This window comes from Bubalus bubalis, chromosome 22 (genome assembly GCF_019923935.1).
Source record: "Bubalus bubalis isolate 160015118507 breed Murrah chromosome 22, NDDB_SH_1, whole genome shotgun sequence".
In the NCBI taxonomy this organism is placed as follows: domain Eukaryota; kingdom Metazoa; phylum Chordata; class Mammalia; order Artiodactyla; family Bovidae; genus Bubalus; species Bubalus bubalis.
Window position 1 is genome coordinate 1,907,867 of NC_059178.1, and position 19,553 is coordinate 1,927,419.

The 19,553-nt window shown below is 45.3% G+C and overlaps 1 long non-coding RNA gene across 2 annotated transcripts; it reads left to right on the forward strand.

Annotated features, from left to right (window-relative positions):
- The first annotated feature begins 511 nt into the window (after window positions 1–511).
- LOC112581361 lies at window positions 512–19,148 on the forward strand. 2 transcript variants are annotated; one of them, XR_006547798.2, is made up of 4 exons: window positions 512–3,097; window positions 3,137–6,522; window positions 14,847–14,994; window positions 18,438–18,926. It is a non-coding gene; the product is annotated as an uncharacterized LOC112581361 (long non-coding RNA). The 2 variants fall into 2 exon arrangements; XR_003105865.3 differs by having other exon boundaries at window positions 512–6,522; window positions 18,438–19,148.
- The last annotated feature ends 405 nt before the right edge of the window (window positions 19,149–19,553 follow it).

A 19,553-nucleotide genomic window follows, 5' to 3' on the forward strand; every position in this document is an offset into this window, starting at 1 on the left:
TGAACTAGCAATTCGCATTCCCAGTTCAAGTGGACCAGTTCATCATAAATTCTCAAACGTTCTTAAATGTTTCATGGCCTACAGTTGCTCATGAAGAAGGATCTGCTGGTTTTAAATGATACATTCTATGCCTGAACATGTGTGCATCCAGACATAGCTGTGTGCTTTACAGTTCTAGTTTCTCTTATGGGATTCATGAAGCAAGTGGTGCGCGCCAAGCCCCCCCGCCCCCATTCACAGGTATGTCCATGTTCCACTGAATTCCTGAAAACGGGACAGAAAGATAAGCAGTGACTGCCTCCAAAAAGTAAAGCTAGAAATAATCCTTAAGACTAAGATAATTTAATTACCTACATGCTAACTTTTACCTCGGAGAAGGCAATGGCACCCCAATCCAGTACTCTTGCCTGGAAAGTCCCATGGACGGAGGAGCCTGGAGGGCTGCAGTCCATGGGGTCGCTGAGGGTCGGACACGACTGAGTGACTTCACTTTCACTTTTCACTTTCATGCATTGGAGAAGGAAATGGCAGCCCACTCCAGTGTTCTTGCCTGGAGAATCCCAGGGATGGCGGAGCCTGGTGGGCTGCTGTCTATGGGGTTGCACAGAGTCGGACACGACTGAAGTGACTTAGCAACTTTTACCTTCAAGCAGCACAAAATATGCACATTAAAGTTATGGCATTAACTGAGATAAAATGACAATATAATGAATAGAATCCCAAGCTAATACTCATTGACATGAGAATTTGATATAAAAATATGAACTCGGGTTTTTCAGATCTTTCAAATTCATCATTAGCCCTTTAGGAAATGTATTTGAAATCTCAAACTAGAAATTAGGTTAAAATGCCATTTTATTGTGTAAGCTATTGGGCATTATACAACAAATAATCTAGGATTTGTTTGGTATTAATAATTTAGGTATCATATTAGCTGAATACTATCCTGTATTACGTAACCTAATATACTGTTGGGTTAGTTTCAATTTCTCAAACTCTCCCAGGCTGCTGTGATGATGTCTGACCTAATTTCTATTCCTCTTGGGGAAAAAAACCCACAGAAATGTTACACTAAGGATTCTGCATTTCAAATGGACTTTACCCTTGTGATGTTAAGTCATGCCATATTCAAATTATTTTTGTGAATGATATCTACATATGTTTATGTCCTATATGAAATGACTAGCCCTGGAGTGTAGTGTGATAGAATTCGACATGGTCTGTAGGTTATATATAGACACTGACATGTGATGATACAGTGCCCTGTGTTTCTTAGCACAAACCCGTATAGTACAAATGTCCACATACTTTTTACTTAAAAACAATCCCAATTGCAGTTTAGCAGTGCAAAATTAACCGGCTCTATGATAGATTCTTGACATTACAATTTAAGGTACAATAGCAACCCAAATCAGAATTTTTGTGTGAGTCTTACTGATGTAAAGCCATTGTGGATTCTGCCTGCTAGTTATTTATTTGTGTACCTGCTTAGTGTGCAATCCTGTGTGTGAGTGTGCGCATGTATGTGACGTCTCAGCCTGCCGGATAGAACTTATAGGCTTAGTGTTGTTTAATGTTATTTGGCATCCACTGCTCTGGCCTCTGGCACTTACTCATGACCCTGAGAACACATCTACCCCATGAGATGCAAGCCCAGTGACACCATCAGCCAGAACTCACAGGTCACGTCAGTGAAAAAACAGCAGAAAGCACAAGAAGTCGGATCTGAAAGCAACCTCTGGTGGCTTGATTTTTCAGATGACTCCCCTCAGGCCCACAGAGCTGCAAGACGGTTTGTTCTGCAGCAAAAGGGGGACCAGGACTTTGCACGACGGTTTCCTCCTGCTCCTTCCTAGACCTGTCGCCATCTCTGTTGGGCTACAATCTCCTTTCAGGGTGGATGAATACCCTTTACTAACTCAACTATTGTTTAAGGTCTTTGTTTTTGTAGATTTATATATTCGTTTTAGTTAGCATCTACCTCTCTGGGAAATGAAAGGAGGGTTGATTTAGGGATGAGTATAGACAATTAAAGAGAACGTATGATCTGAATTTTTTGAGTTGCAAAACATTGATTTCCCCCCTGCCTCCCACTTTACCTGTAAAGGACAGTAAGTGTTGTGTAAATAGTAAACTATAAGAAGCATGGATTTTTCTTTATTAATGATCTTGACATAACCAAGAGAATGCTGAATATGCTAAGTAGAGTCAAGTATGCTATCAAAAAGCATTGTTTTTGGAAAATTTTGTACAATGACCTGGGGCATAGGTTGTGATGAAAAGGCAATAGGTTCTCTGTTCCAGTCATACTTTATGATCAGAAACGTATAAGATATTTCCTTTAAAAATATAGTTACGTTTAATCTTGCACATGACTTAAGAGTGGTTCCCTTGATGGTTAAACCTTGTACTGGTGCAGCCCTTGGGATCTTCATGATTGGCACTGCTCAATAGAATGTTCTGTGATGCTGGAAATGTTCTAGAAGTTATGCTGTTCAATACAGTAGCCACATTGGTTACTGGGCAACTGAAATGAAATTAGTCTGAATGAGGAACTGGATTTTGTATTTTAAGTTAATTAAATTGCTGCCACTCACATGTGGCAAGTGGGTACCATTACTGGACAACGGAGTTCTGGAGGGCTGTGCGGTGGGATCTAGCATCAGGGTGTTAGTGGAGTAAATGGCAGGTGGAGAAGACAATTTGTGGTTTAGTGACATGCAGTTGGCTTAAATTTTTTTTTTCCTTTCTGGGCTTAAAAATAAATGATCTCAAGTATGACAGTAAAACTGCATTGATTGCCCTTTGGGGGTTATTACTTAGATACTCTGGGTCAAGGAAAACTCAGTGAAGCTTCAAAGAGTGCTTGATAAAGCCCCTTTTCTGGGGTCATTAGCTGCATGGGAATCTATTGTCCAAAAACAGGAAGCAGTTAGACAGGAGCTGCAGAATGTTGGACCTGCACACCCTGCACTGTGAAGCTGTGTTTAGGGTCTTGTGGCCAACAAGTAAATGTTACAGAAAAAAAGAAGAAAGCCTAATGAAATCCCTCTTCACTTTCAACCTCTCACTCAACCCTCATCACTGCGTGAGCAAGGTGTGAAGTGTAAGAGCGAGCACGCTCTGTGTGAGCAAGGCGTGAAGTGTAAGAGCGAGCGCGCTCTGCGATGCTCACAGGCAGTGTTTTGTTTGCCCTTGAAGTCTGCCAGCTCGTCCTTGTATTTGAGGGGGGCATAGGTGGGCATCGTTTTTCAGATGCCAGACTAAAATGTAGGTACTATTTTTAGAGTGAGATTTGACATTGTTTTAGTCTTTTTTTTTTTCGTTATCACTGAAATAATTGAAGATTTGAATCCTTGCACAATGACACTTTGTTTGACATTAGGAAAACATTGCCCATGGAATGTAAACACCTGAAGGTTATTAAAGTTACTAAAATTGCTTTTTAAGTGAGTAAAGGGAAGCAGAACATTCAATTTGAGATATATTTTCATTGATCAGACTCTTCCTGAAAGTACAGTATTTATTCCAGTCTAGATTTTGATTTAAAGAGCTCTCGTAGTTTTATTTGAAAACTTGCACTATGTCTAAAGTGGTTAGTCTGCTTTTTATTGTCCAAAATAATGTTAATCAAATGCATTTGTTTCAATTTAGCAGATTTTTTAAATATAGAACTTGTCAATGAGCAGGACTCTTTAGTTTGTCCTTAAAAATGATTACATTTTTTGCCCAATAATAGATTTTCTTTAGACTCATGAGGAAATTAGAGGTCCAAAGATTATTGGTATGGCAGGAGTGAGATGCCAGTGAATTTCTATCTTCTCTTAGAAAAGTGCTGCTGCCAACTAGTCAGCATTCCGTTTCCACACGAGGCGTGTCATCAGTCAGTCAGTCTGCCATCCTTGACCCAGAAGGAGAAGCTGTCCCTTACCGTTTTCATCATCCTCAGGAAAACGTTACCCACAAAGCAATCCTTACCAGAACGGGAACTGCAGAGGAGAATGAGGCAGTCAAGATAATTCAGTAACTGTTTGAAAGTGATAGTCTATTTCAAGAGATGATGACCAGTTGCGGAATTTTGTTAAACATGAAACATTTCTAAAAAAATAAGTGGAAATTCAAGCCATTGACTTTGCTGACACAATTGATTCACTGTATAAAGATATATGTCTATACATACAGGTATAAATATATGCATATACATAGGCACACGATTTAGCCATAACTGAAGCTTAAAAAGTCTAGTAAAATGTTTGTCATGTTTTCCAATGTGGGTTATATAATGTTGAATTTAGGTATTAATTTTCCAACAAACGCTATAGGCCGCATCCATTTTGTCAAACCAGCTATCTTTGGAGTGTCTATATAACTAAGCTCTCGAGACTTCATATATATGAAGAGGTGAGATCTACCATATGAAGAACATTAGTGGGTGGGACATTTAATTTCTGTCTTTCAAATGACTTATTTTTTGGCTCTGCTCAGGTGGTCATGAGTAGAGCACCATTATTCTTGAACTCTTGCAATATGGCTCCATTTTTCTGCACAAGTTTCCTTGCACAGTTGGGCCAATGTTTTTTTTTCAGGACTCACTGCCTGGGGTATCCCACTATCTATATCTCACTTATGATGTAGTGGTGCTTGAAAACACTCATCTTGTTAGCTGGACTTTATTATTCTAGTCTAAGGTTTTTGATACTATTCATATTATGATCTTTTTTAGAGACAATCAGTAATATTTGGGGCAAAAGTACTGAGGGGTCTCTTGAAGTCTAAAACAGCATGTATTTCTGTTTTTCTGAGGGATGTTCTCTTATAGCTGGCCTGGTTCTTCTAGAACACTGCTGTAAGCTCATCGTGGGATGCAGGGCTGGCCCTGTGAAGGTCTTCTGTGATCTCCGTGGGCTGTGTTACTGGATTATTCTAATGAGAGTGTTCCAAAGGGAAGCTCAGTTTTTAATTTGACATTTGCATTTTGAGAATCCGGAAGTAGACGTTTGGATATGATGGTAGTGAAGGAGCATGGGCTGAAAAAGGAGGAAATAGATGAGGCAGGTGCCCCTTAAAGGGAAAAAGTTGAGGCATCTATGTCACCTCTCTTTCGAGAGTGGGAGGACACAAGAGCTGGTGTCTTTCACTGCGCTGCAGAAAACTCCCGGTTGCATTTTCCTGGCTGAGAGACAAGCGGACTCTTAGGCAGGCCCTGTGTGGTGGCGGTCGGATGTGACCTTGAGCCTGTAGCAAAAGAGAGGCAGGCACGTCCAGGAAGCGAGAAGACAGTGGCACAAAGGGGGGAGGCCCTAGTGAAACTATAGCTCCTAAGCCAAACAGAAGCTGAAGGTCAGTCGTGGCAGAAACCAGCTGAAGAAAGAACACAGAAGAGTGGGAATTAACTTAGCCAAGCACAATGTGTCGTTCCAGTATGGCCCACCAAACTCAATTCAGGATGTGTCAACTGAAGACCTAGGAAGGTGCTCAGCTGATGGGAGCGTCCGAGGAGGCCCTACTGGGTGTCAGGCGGCAGACCATACAGTTTCAGGACCTGCTGTCGGGCTGGCAGTTAAGTCATTACAGACAAACTCCAGTGATGTCCTCTTACCTGAGGAGTGCAGTGCCCACGCCTGTGGATGTAACCTGACTTGAGTAGGTTGATACTATTGGGAAGGCTCATTCAGAAACATTTTGGTTTCTCTCCTGGTTGTGGTCATTTATTATATTTTTATTCTACCACTAGTTCCCGTTTTGTTCCATTGGCAGTTGCAGGAGGCTGGTTTCAGCCTGGGACGGTTACACGCTCCCAGCATAAGCCACACAGCCGCTGCACTGAGGCCCTGCCCCCGGGACGGCTCCGCTGGTGGGGTTCCTGGCCTTCTTGATAACTAGTACTCCAGTCAAATGGCTAGATGAATGCTGCTCAGAGGCTGTTAACTCAAGTCCTTGACCTGTTTCATTTACAGTTCCATGGATTATTTATTTTAGAATCTTTTTAAAGGGGCCAAACAGCCCTTAGATAGCCCTACAGATAAATGAGCTGCTGGGCTGTGTAGAGAATATTGTCCAAATGTTGCCAAATACTGACTTCATAAGGGGGATATCAAGCTGCTGTTTATAAATCTGAATGTCTTAAAAGCATTCTTGCTTGCTCTCTCTGTTGTAGGTGGTGTCTTAGCAAGTCCTGAGTTTTTCCAATGAACCCGATTTTAATATATGGTATTTTTGTATGCCAATCTGGTGTCTTGTCCTTTGTATATGTGGTAATGTTGATTTTATGACTACTGTTAAAACACATTTGCTATGATTAAAATTCATGAAATGATTTCAAATAGACTCATGTGTTGGTTTTCTTCCCCCCAACCTCACGAAGAGAGAAAAAAAAGCTGGCTGGAATTTTCATCATCAGAGACTCTAAGAATTTTAATAGACTTGGGTCATAAAGCAACAAGGAGCTCCTGAGCCAAGGATTTTAAGTGGAGGTGACCTTCAAGTGGCTCCTCTGAGAAGCTAAAGAATGCATTTTAATGAGTAAGTCCAAGTGTGTTTTTGTGCAGTTGGGGTTTTTGTGACTTCTGGTGGCCCCACCTTCATCCTGTACCATTTAGAAATGATGCTGTTTGGACCATCTTTATGTACCTTGTGCAGAACAATTTCATGCAGGTCCCTGTGTAGTGAAAAGTACCATGACCTGGTCTCTTGGCTCTGTGTCTGGAAAAGTACCTTTTAACACATTTTCCCAGTGATTAGGACCCTGCACCTTCACTGTCGAAGGTTCAGGTTAAATCTTTGCTTGGGGAAATAGGATCCCACAAGCCACCAAAGAACAAAACAAAACAAAACAAATGTTTTCTTCAGCGGGACAGAGGGTGTTTGAAGAGCCTTTTTTTTTTTTTGATAAAAAGCATTCTGTCTTTGAATAACTGAGTATCCTATCAGTGAACCGCAGTTCGGTTGAACAGGTGCCCTAATTAGGGGTTAGCGATGATCAGGCATGCATGAATGCCAGTGTTGCTATGCCCTGGCTCTCTGGGAAATTTAAAAAGTGATCCTTATTAAGTTTAAACTTCAGGGATTACTGTGCTTCAATGTCCATTTCTTGTACCAAAAAAGCAAGATTTTTAGAGAGTCCAGATGTTTGAAAGTATAAAAGTTGAATTAACATATTTTAGAATTTCTGGTGTGGAGCTCCCTGATCGCAAACAGAGGGTGTGAGCGTGTGCGCTGGGGCCAGCGAGAGATTCCTTATTGTTGTTAGAGCCGCTTGCTCTTGCTTGAGCTTTTGTATCAGCTAGAGAAAGAGTTGACTCGAAGAGGGCATTGAAGGCATATAAATGCTCTTAGCTCCTCCAGGAGTTTGGCCAGGACTGGGTCCCATCTGGAGTCTGATCTAGACTTCTCTGCAGACTTGATGGGGTCCAGGGCAAGGCAGAGGGGATCACGAGAGAGCCCTACATGTGCGCCTCCTCTGGGGATAGCCCACACCGGCAACCTCTTCTGATGACACGGTTTGGGCGGCCCGGGTGGCCTGCCTGCGGGGGCAGGACTGGAAGGACAGGGTGGGCCTGCGTCAGCTCCAAGACCCTTGCCGTCCTCACCCTCCCGTTGTGACTCGGGGGGACTGAGTGTGAGAAGCCCAAGGTCCCAGGGGCACGGTGGGAGCGGGGCCGGGCCGGTGTCCACCACAGCCAGCCGCACCTTCAGGCCTCACGTGCGTCACCCCTCCAGCTATCAGCCACATTTCCTGAAATGAGGGCCTATTTGCCATTGCATTGGTTTTCTCAATACTTTTGTTTCCAGGGATGATCCTTGCAGGAGGAGACCGTGTCCAGCGTCGCGGTGGAGCTCACGGCCACAGTGGTGGGGGTGGGGAAGGGACTGACCGGGAACCAGACAAGCCGCTGCTTTTCTTTCTGTAGGTTTGAAAACTTCTGCACAATTTTACTTGACCCAGAAAGTGACGCAGCTGTAATCAGATTTAGCCTCTCTCATTCCCCAGACGTACTGCTCCTTGCACTCCTCATCTTTCTTCACAGTTATACTTGACAAATGATTGTTGGTATTATTATTTTAAAATTTTACTTTTTGTTTTATTTCTGCCTGTGCTGGGCTTTGCTGCTGTGGGGGTTCTTCTCTGCTTGCACTGGGCAGGGCTCGTCTGCAGGCGCGGGGCGCGGGTCCTCCTGGCGGTGGTCCCCCCGCGGGACACAGGGGCTCCAGGCTTCCGGGCTCTGGGCACTGCGGCTCTTGGGCTCTTGGGCTCTCGGGCAGAGGCTCGGCAGCTGTGGCACGTGGGCTCAGTTGCTCCGCAGCACCGGGGATCCTCCTGGATCCGGGGTCGAGCCCGTGTCCCCTGCATTGGCAGGCGGGTTCTTAACTCTGGAGCCACTGGGGAAGCCTTGTTATTTTATTATTATTCGCTGGAGTAAGTGCGTGTACAGATGCACGTTGTGCAAGCATACCTCTGTATGTGTGTGCACACATGCACATATATCAACAGTTCATAGACTCATGGTATAGATTTTTTCTTAAGGTTGAAAAAGTGAAGATGTTTAGAGAAAGAGGAGAGGAAAGCACTCAGGTTTGGCTGCAAAGAAAGGCTAGCATGGGTAGAGTCAGGAGAGAAGTGAGGAGAGGGAACTGCCCCTGCAACCGCCCTTCCTTCGCTCAGAGCTCCCACTGACAGTCCCCGAGCACTGGGGCTGCTGAAAACAAATGGGATGGAACGGGCCCCAGTCCTCTTGAACCTCACAGCCTAGTAGCGAAGACAGGTATTAACAAACAATGTTTACGTCCAAAGCAAAGGTATGGGCTGAAGCAGGAAGGTGGGTGGGCTGACCTGGTGGGTTCGGGGTAGGAGATGTAGTCCCGAAAAGGCAGATCTGAAGGATAAATCGGGGTCAGTGAGGACCGTATGTGGAAACACTTTCAGGAAGGGACAATAGGAGGTAGAGGAGGTAGGAGGCTTGTATGGAGACAGAGTTGGCTCTTCTTGTTAGGCCCCCGTCGTGGGAGCACTGCCCTGTGCCTGCTGGACTGTGATTGATGGTATTTCAGGATGACTCCCCGGTCCCTGAGAACATCCTCAAAGGAGCCCTGGACAAAAGCGCAGGCGTGCGGTCCATCCCACGGGCGGGCATTTTCACCTGTCGTCACCGCGCGGACGTCTCACCTCCTTGTGCTCACGTGACACACGGTTGTGTTCTGCTGCCTTCCCCGCGTGCAGAAGAAGACGTGGGGTCTTGTGTCCCAACACTGTTATTTGTTTCAGAACCAAATGGATTCAGAGTCAGGTACTGCTACCAGCCTACGGTAAGGACTGATAGAGCATTCCCCAAGTTGTATCTTGCGAGATTAGCAGGTGTTATGTGAAAAATGTTCTATGATTTGAATAGATGGGGAAAATACTAGGTTAAATAGGTTTTTTTTAATTGTAGAACTTTTCAGAGACTTAACATATGTATTAGTTCTCTAGAGAAATAGAACCAATAGAATATGTGTGCGTGTGTGTGTGTGTGTGTGTGTGTGTGTGTGTATTCTGTCTCTCTTGATATAGACCCTTGAACAACACAGGGGTTAGGGGCTGACCCTCCACTCAGTTGAAAATCTGTCTGTAACTTGAGAGTCAGCCCTCCGTATCTGCAGTTTCCCCATCTGTGGGTTTAACCAGCCCTGCATCACCAGATCATATAGTACCCTGCTGCTGCTTTTGCTGCTGCTAAGTCGCTTCAGTCGTGTCCGACTCTGTGCGACCCCTTAGATGGCAGCCCACCAGGCTCCTCTGTCCATGGGATTCTCCAGTCAAGAATACCAGAGTGGGTTGCCATTTCCTTCTCCAACATAGTCCCCTAGTAAACATGTATTGAAAAATCTGTGTATAAGTTGAAACCCTTGCTATTCAAACATGTAAGTGTATGTGTATCTACATGAGGTCTCTCTCTATTTACACACACACACACACACACAGAAACAACGTGTTGTATACACATATATGACTGCTGCAGCCCGTGGGGTCACAAAGAATCGGACACGACTGAGCGACAGAACTGAACTGATAACGCATATCAATTATGCATCCAGACCTACATGTGTATACACAGATCTGTAAGTCTGTAGGCATCATCCAGAGAGAGGTTTACCTTAAGGAACTGCAGCGGCTGTGGCAGGTCCCTAATGCTCGGAAGAGGCTGCAGACCCGGAGAAGAGCTGATGGTGCAGACTGAGTCCAGAGGCGGCTTGCTGGCAGAATCCCCTCTTCCTGAAGGGTAGCCAGTCTTTTTTCTCTTAAAGTCATCAACCGACTGAGTGCCCCTCAACTCCACCCACACTACAGAGAGCAGTCTGCTTCACTCTCATCAATTTACTGATTTAAATGTTAATCTCCTACAAAAAATACTTTCACAGTAACATCAAAACTGATGTTGGATCAAATATCTGGATCCTGTGACCTACCCCAGCTAACTCATAAAATTAACCATCACAAGATGCTCAAGGGCCTTGCAAATCTGTAAACGGGGAACACAGGGCACATCACTTAGCCCCAACTTAGCTGAGTAAAAAACTCATTATTTGCAGAAAACCTATTAACATCTGTTAGAACACATTTTGGGGAATTCTGACCTTGAAAAGGATTCACAATTATAATTTACCCCACATCATCAAAATCTGGTTTTAAAAATGCATTAAGTGCTTATTATTATGTAATGAGGCTTTCCAGGTGGCCCAGTGATGAAGAAGTCACCTGACAAGCAGGAGACACAGGCTCAATCCCTAGGTCGCGAAAATCCCCTGAAGGAGAAAATGGCAACCCACGCCAGTATTCTTGCCTGAAACAATTCCGTGGACAGAGGAGCCTGGCAGGCTACAGTCCGTGGGGTTGCGAGAGTTGGTTGGACACGACTGAGCACACGTTATGTAGTAAAATTAAAACAGTAACTCATGTTTGCTTTTTTAATTTTAAAAATCACTTTACATACAAATGTAAAATAAGCCAGTACTTGTATTATATTTACCTTGATAGTATATTGTGAGTAATCTGCATGCTAAAATTCCATGTACTGCCCACATTACCAATGAAATATTCTCACATTAGCAAATCTCAGGGAGGAGTATGTATACATCTGCTGTAATAATAAGGGTATGGATGATTCATACTCGAACCAGTGCTTAGAGACCAGAGAGAGTTTGGAAAATTATAGCCTAAAAATTCATACATATTCATTACTACGTACTGTGGGGTTAAAAACAACCCACAACAAACTAAATTGATAATGATGAGCAAAACGAACAACAATTTGCTATTAAGAAGCAAGAAGAGCAGCAATTAAAAAACATGATCATTCAAGGCAGTGCTGATAATGAACACCCATCCTTCCCCCAAATTGAGGAATTCGGCGATTTGCATATGCACGTGTGCAGTAGAAGCCCTGCGACATTAATGTTAATAAAACACAGAATTAGTAAAACACTGAATTGGAGCCATGCATAGACTCTCTCAACTTGCAAAAGCACTAATTTCAGTTTAAAAATACTAAACTTATCGAAACATATATAGGCAGTTATTAACGAGTTGCTCTCATTCAGGCATTTAAGGAAAAGTTTTGGGGTTGGAGGAGGCCACCCATGAGGAAGACCTCTTGGCCCCACAGCGGGCAGAGGGCCACACTTTGAGAACCACAGGGTAGAGAATTAGGCAAACAAAGGAATTTACAAACATATACAAAACACTTAAAAATTTTTTTTCCATTTCATAGAATATTATTTTGGTTAGAAATATAAATTTCACAGAATGAAATCAATAGTTGTAATACAGTAGTCTCTGATTATCAGCGAAGCAGTACGTTCCAGACCCCCGGTGAAAGCCTGAAACCATGGGTGGTACTGGGCGGTACAGAGACTGTGTACTTTCTGGCACATACACATCTGTGGTAACATTCAATTTATAAATTCGGCACAGTAAGAGATTAACAACAGCAACTAATAATAATAGAACAATCCTATTATTATTATACAGGATAACAATAATACAGAACAATTACAACTACATACTGTAAGAAATGTTATGTGAATGTGGTCTCTCCTCTCTCTCTGTCTCAAAATACCTTGTTGCACAAAGTTGGTGCCTTTTCCAACTTCACTAAACATTTATCAAGCACTGTGGCCATGACTTTTGCAGCTGGAGATACAACAGGAAGACTCACAGATTTTTTTCCTTCTTCACGATTTCACGGGTAGGAGATTTATTCTTACTGTAGGTCTCAGCGACCTCAGCATACCTTTGCCTGTGAAGTTGAAGGTTTTCACCTTTTCACTTACAGCACTTTATGGCTTGTCTTTGGCATATCTGAATTGCCAGCATCGCGACTCTTGGCCTTTGGGGTCATTGTTAAGTAAAATAAGAGTTACCTGATAACAAGCAATTTGATACCGAAAGAGTCGATCCAATAACCGAGAAGCCTCCTAAGCGGCTAGCAGGCCACAGGGATTCAGGCCCCGGTGCCACTGACCCAGGAGATCCCGCTGACCCTGCCTGGGGTCTGTCCCTGGTGGGCCGGGGAGCTCTCCATGCTCTGCACTCGCCATGCTTCCAGCGCCTGGTGGAGCGATCGGTGCTCCACGAGGAGGCGCTGAATGGAGGAGGGTGTGTGTCACCTGTCTGCTGAGATGACTCAGTAACCCTAGGCTCCATGCACCCTCACTTTTGGGACACCCGGGGTGGGTCGGGTGCTCTTCTTTGCAGAGCTCATTACTTTCTGCACTTGGAGTCTTGCTGTTGCTCTGGAGAATCGTTTGCTTTCTCCTTCCTGCCCATCAAACCCATTTTAATGAGTTGTTCCTGTTCAGCTGTCTTCCTGCAATAAAGTCATTTCCTATTCTTCTAAATGTTCCTGCTCAAGGCTGACTGGCTTGGCAGCTTCGCTTGCTAATCAGAATTCACTGATGTCAAGTCTACACCAACCCTCTCACTTTGACTACCTATAGATGTGTGTGTTCCTCATAGTCCATTTACCGGAATATATGACCACACTGTATTCTGTTGCATTAAATTGAGGCATGTGGTGTGTATTGAAGAAGAGGGGGCCTGGTCTGGGTAAGGATGAGACAAGTAAGTCATCTAGGGTGGACTGTTTAAGGAGATGCTCACTCTCTGAGAGGCCTCCCTTTCCTCACAGTAGTCGCAGCTCTGGGAGGAGGAAGAGAGGGAGGGGTGTGTGTGTGTGAGTCCTGACTGTGACTGGATTGGCGGTTACATCCAAATATGACGTCACTAGTTTTCCTACTGTTGCCAACGTGGTCTTCCAAACATGGTTTGTGCTCAGTCAAGACTGCATATGCTGAAGTAGAAAATAATCCCAATTACAAGGTCACACTTTATCCTCCCAGTTGAAAGATCTAAAAAAGAAAAATGCAGTTTAGGCCAACTTACATACATAAACTTTTAAAGGCCTAGATGTCAAATATTTACTTTATTTATTTATTTTCTTAGGCCACACCGCACAGCTTACAGGATCTTAGTTCCCTGACCATGGACTGAACCGGGGCTCCCCGCAGTGAAAGCATGGAATCCTAACCACTGGACACCAGAGAATCCCCTAAATGTTTGCTTTGAACATAATTGACCTTAACTGTACAATGCATTTGAAGTCTGTTGATTTTTCTCTTTTGCCTCTTAAAAGAACAGTTCTCTAGGGTGACCTCTTAAGAGTCTAAAACTGGCAGTCTCCTTATATGATAATGAGGGTGATGACGATTTATAGTGCTGTTGTGAGAATTGAAACAGTTAATACAAACAGTGGCCTTAGAACAGTGCCTGGTATACTGTGGGCCTCAACCAAGCGTGATGATATTATATACTGTGGGCCTCAACCAAGCGTGATGATATTATATACTGTGGGCCTCAACCAAGCGTGATGATATTATATACTGTGGGCCTCAACCAAGTGTGATTATATTATATACTGTGGGCCTCAACCAAGCGTGATGATATTATATACTGTGGGCCTCAACCAAGCGTGATGATATTATATACTGTGGGGCCTCAACCAAGTGTGATTATATTATATACTGTGGGCCTCAACCAAGCGTGATGATATTATATACTGTGGGCCTCAACCAAGCGTGATGATATTATATACTGTGGGCCTCAACCAAGTGTGATTATATTATATACTGTGGGCCTCAACCAAGCGTGATGATATTATATACTGTGGGCCTCAACCAAGCGTGATGATATTATATACTGTGGGTCTCAACCAAGCGTGATGATATTATATACTGTGGGGTCTCAACCAAGCGTGATTATGCGTGATGATGTGCCTGGGTGTGTGTGTCCCTGGCTCACGTGTCTAAGCCAAGTAGAAACTCGCAGTCGAAGTATATTAGGAAAGACAATAAGGATGTGAAACTTTGCTCTACTTCCTCCTCTCCGAAGGGTGACTTTCTGAGGCGTAACAACCTCGTCGTCTCTCTGGACACATGCAGTAATTGTCAAGTAACCGTCACTGTCGCTTTCTAAAAGACCTGAAATGCAAATCTCAGTGGAAGGCTCTAGAAATATAAGCTGAGTTGAGGCTATGGAAAAAGGCAGTTGGGAGACAAGGCCTCAAAAATAATCATGACTATCTCCCTGTGAAAACATGACCCGCTTTATTTCTTGAACATTTTCATGCCTTTTGAGTGAGATTTTTTTTTTTTTCTGCTCTTCTTGCTTTTTCTGAAACAAAAACCTGCCTCTCATTTCATGACAGTCTCCACTTTGCTCTTTTCAAGACTGAGTGACTTTAGGTGTGTCTAATGCGACTACATTTATTTGAGAAGCTCAAGCACTAATTTGTTTATTCCATTTACTTCGACAGCACGCCCATTACCCCGGGATTCTGAGCACATATAAATGATCTGCTCAGGGCTGGCAAACAAGAGCTGGTGATGGATGGAGAGCGAGCAGACAGTCTAAAAGCATTCGTCAAAAGGGCTCTTCCGTCCCAGAAATGCTTGGTTAAGCAGGTTAGTCTTGCAGTTTGCTTGGATCCTGACATTTTAGGTTCGCGCCGCTTGCTTTTTATTTGACATACACCAGGAAGAAATCCTGGCTGAGGAGCGCATCAGAAACAGGCCCTCGCAGGGCCAAGGCGGGGACCCAGAGGTGACGTGTGCCCCTGACCACTCGACAAAACCCTGGCCGCTGTCTATGTATGTTATGATTCACAAAGGGAAAGGCTCTGGGAGGTGGATGAATCAGTGTGCCTTGGAAGGTCTCTAGTAGGTCAACCTGCTTCAAGGAGGAAAAAAAGAAAGATGCTGGTCTCCACAAAGAGGGGATCAGAAAGGAACAAAGCAGAGAGGAACCCAGCTTGAAGATCCACCAGGGGTTCACACTCAGGAGAAAGGCTCTGACATCAGAGCCAGCGAAAGGAACGAGGATGCCAGCCCTGGTCCTCCTTTCAAGTCCCTCCTTGACTCGGGAGGCAGCTCGCTGTCCTTGTCACTCACTGGCTGTTGGCCTTGGAGCAGGTCACGCCATCTCTCCGCACCTCTGTTTTCCTATCTGTAAGGTGAGGAAGTTGCTCTGCAGTGAAGAGTCTTCCTGGGGTGAAGCCCTGGGAGGCTGCACGGGAGGACCAGGGTAAGAACGGCCAAGCCAGTCAGCAAGTGAGTGTTTTGTCAGCTGAAAGGAGTTCTGCTAGAAGAAGCGAACTCGGGGTTTACTCTCCTGGGTGATTTCTAAGGTGCTTTCCAGTCTTGCGCTACTTTTTCTCCAGCCAGGCTTTCCCCACTGATGCAGTTGGGTCTAGGTTCCAGATTCAGCAGTCTCTCCCATGAGGGTTCAGGAAACAAATTGCCAACATAAGGAGATCCAACCAAGCCATCCTGAAGGAAATCAACCCTGAATATTCATTGGAAGGACTTACGCTGAAGCTGAAGCTCCATACTCTGGCCACCTGATATGAAGAGCTGGCTCATTCGAAAAGACCCTGATGCTGGGAAAGATTGAAGGCGGGAGGAGAAGGGGATGACAAAGGATGAGATGGTTGGATGGCATCAGTGACTCAAAGGACATGAGTTTGAACAAACTCTGGGAGATAGTGAAGGACAGGGAAGCCTGGTGTGCTGCCGTCCCTGGGGTCACAAAGAGTTGGATACGACTTAGCAGTTGAACAACAACCTTCCTTAAGGCTGTTTGCTCTGCCAGCTTATGGGGGTGGGAGGGGGTGGGGGGTGGGGGTTCATTGTGTCTCGAGGTCATTTATCCCAACAGACTTCCACAAAGTCTGTTGGGATAAAGGAACTGATTTTAGAAAAGCATCATCAGAACAGTGTGGCTTTGAGTGGGGCACTCAGCCCAAAGAGCTCTCTAAACGGAAAATACCCCTTTCTACAGCAAGAAAACACAGACCTGCTCATATAAATACAGGGGTGGAACCAGCCAGATTTGATTCTGAATGGAAAATATCTTTTGACATTCAAAGTAGGTCTGGGAGCCACAAATAAATAATGAACAGAGCAAGAGGGTAAGAGGTGACTTTGTCTTTTTGAAGGGATTCGTGTCGGGGATGCAGGTGAGTGGAGACCCCAAACACAGCGAGAGTGTAAATGGGCTGAACACCAGCTCACCTCCCAGCGCTGCAGATGGCAGAGGAGATTGAAAGAGAATGAAGCCTAAAGGGGTCACCAAATGCTTTTTGGTTTCCCTTAGTGATCAAGACAGATCTTCATAGCCCAATCAGCCTTTCCATCTAACGCGGAGATTTTATAGATATTTACTCCTGCAGCAGGGAGAGAAGTCACCCCTTGGAAAAAAAGTCAAAATGTCAGTTGCTCAGTCATGTGTCCTACTCTTTGTGACCCTCAAGGACTGTAGCCTGCCAGGCTCCTCTGTCCATGGGATTCTCTAAGCACGAATGCTGGAGTGGGTAGCTATTCCCTTCTCCAAGGGATCTTCCCAACCCAGAGATCAAACCTGGGTCTCCCACATTGCAGGCCACCACGGAAGGCCCCATAAATCCTTGTTATTAACTGTGCCAGGGGCATCTCCCGTGGCTCAGTGGTAAAGAATCCGCCTTCCAGTGCAGGAGACTCAGAAGATGTGAATTTGATCCTTGGATCAGGAAGATCCCCTGGAGGAGGGAATGGAAACCCACTCCAGTATTCTTGCCTGGAGAATCCCATGGACAGAGGAGCCTGGTGGTCTACAGTCCATGGGGTCGCAAAGGGTCAGACATGACTGAGCAACTAAACAGCTTCAACTATGCCAGAGCCATGTGCAAATAAGTGGATTCACTGCTTGTTGAAAAAACAGACCAGAAACAGCTCTGCATTCCTTCCCATCTGTGTCTAAATCAATGACTTAGAGAATTCCACAAACTGCTAAAACTTACATTTTTCCTTAAAATTTTCCATTCCTCTGACAGAGAGCCCACTGCCAGGCAGACTTTCACTTCCTGGGGATGCACAAATAGGGAGATTGTTTTGGACTATGATGACATGGATAGGGAAGCCTGGCACGCTGCAGTCCACGGGGTCACAAAGAGTCAGACATGGCTGAGCAACTGAACGACAACATGATGTCCTGGGGTGGGTTGGAAGGCACAGCTGGGCCAGAGTAAGAATATTTGCGTCTAAGCTGAGCCTTCACAGCTTGGTATCTGTGAGGCCCTGGGGGGAATTAAGTTCACTCTCTTTATCTTCAGTTTCTTCATCTGTCAGATGGGCTAATAACACTTATTTACTACCTCACATAGGTACCCTGGGGAGCGAACATGATACTGAAGTTCGTGAAAATGACTCAGAAAGCTTAAACACGGGTCATATGTGAATGAAATACTTTGGTTACTAGTGGATGCTCATCGAGCACCTGTTGAGGGAAAGACTGTGAAGGCCAGAAAGAATAATAAAAGAAGCACTCCATTTGCTTATATTTCTTATACATCCTTGCCACTAAAGCCACAGTTTAGAAGCTTTTCAGGAGATTCCAGTCGGTTCACAGGCCCCAGCGGTGGTAAGGGGTGCTCTGCGCTCCCGAGTGCAGCTGGCACACGCTGGCACACGCTGGCACACGCCGCATCCTCCTCCCCGTCACGCTGCTCTGCCTGGGGGTTCCCAGGTGGTTTTGCGGTGTGGACGGCGCGCATGGCAGGAAGGGCCCTTAACTGAGGGCAGCGGTCCGTCAGCCTCCTCTGGGGCCCTGGAGCCGTCACTCATGGAGGACCCCCGGCCTCCACGCCGCTCTCCGCGGACAGCGGGCGGCCTGTGGGGGTCTGGGGAGAGCGGCTCGCCGCTGCCCTGCGTCCCGCCGGCCTCCTGTTCAGGGTTGGCTCTGGAGGCCGCTGGTGCCCCTGGGGCTTCATGGACAGGGAGTCAGGATTTCTGCCCCGCTCTGGGATGCCATCCCGCCTTTCCCCCCGCACTGCCTCTACTCATCTCTCCCTCCCTTGCTTCCTTCCTTCCAGGTTTTCCTTTCAACTTCCTTACTGACGGCTGTCACTGCGATCCATCCTGCCAAGTGGTGTGTTCTCGGCTCCCAGCCTTCAGTGTGAAGACAGGACTGGACCACCGTCTGCCTCACAGGGGTCGCCTGGACTCTTTCTCTGCCTCGAGTAGCCCTGGATCGCTCTGTCCCTGTTTAGTAAAGAGTCGGTGTTTGCTGCTGCTGCTGCTGCTGCTAAGTCGCGTCAGTCGTGTCCGACTCTGTGTGACCCCACAGACGGCAGCCCACCAGGCTCCTCCGTCCCTGGGATTCTCCAGGCAAGAACACTGGAGTGGGTTGCCATTTCCTTCTCCAATGCATGAGAGTGAAAAGTGAAAGTGAAGTCGCTCAGTTGTGTCAGACTAACAAGGACTTATTCAAGGAAATTATTTAGATTATTTAAAAATTATTTGGAATATGTATATATAAAACGTGCATATTGTATATGACCAGCCCCAGTCAATTTTCAAGAAAATGAAGTTACTAAAAGTCTTCAGAACAAATGGGTGTGCAGCGTTCATGTATGTTTGTGTCTAGCACCGGATATTACCACACACACAAGTTATTACTGTGGTTTTCCAGATGAGGATTCAGAATAGAAAGGTCAGATAACATTCCCGCAGCCATACAAGTAGTTAGTGGTGGTGCGTGCGCGCTAAGTTACTTCAGTCATGTCTGACTCTCTGCGACCCCGTGGACTGTAGCCCGCCAGGCTCCTCTGTGCATGGGATTCTCCACGTAAGAATGCTGCAGTGGGTTGCCATGCCCTCCTCCAGGGGATCTTCCCGACCCAGGGATGGAACCCGAATCTCTCACTGCTCCTGCATTGGGAGGTGGGCTCTTTATCACTAGTGCTACCCCAGTTAATGGTAGTGCCAGGGTTCAAATCAAGATTCTTTATCTTTAAGAGAATTAAAGCTTTGAATGTTATATCCTCAGTGGTTTTTATGCTAAAGCAATATCCTTTCTTGTATATGAAAGTGAAAGTCACTCAGTCATGTCCAACTCTTTGCGACCCCAAGGACTACATACTCCATGGAATTCTCCAGACCAGAATGCTGGAGTGGGTAGCTGTGCCCTTCTCCAGGAGATCGTCCCA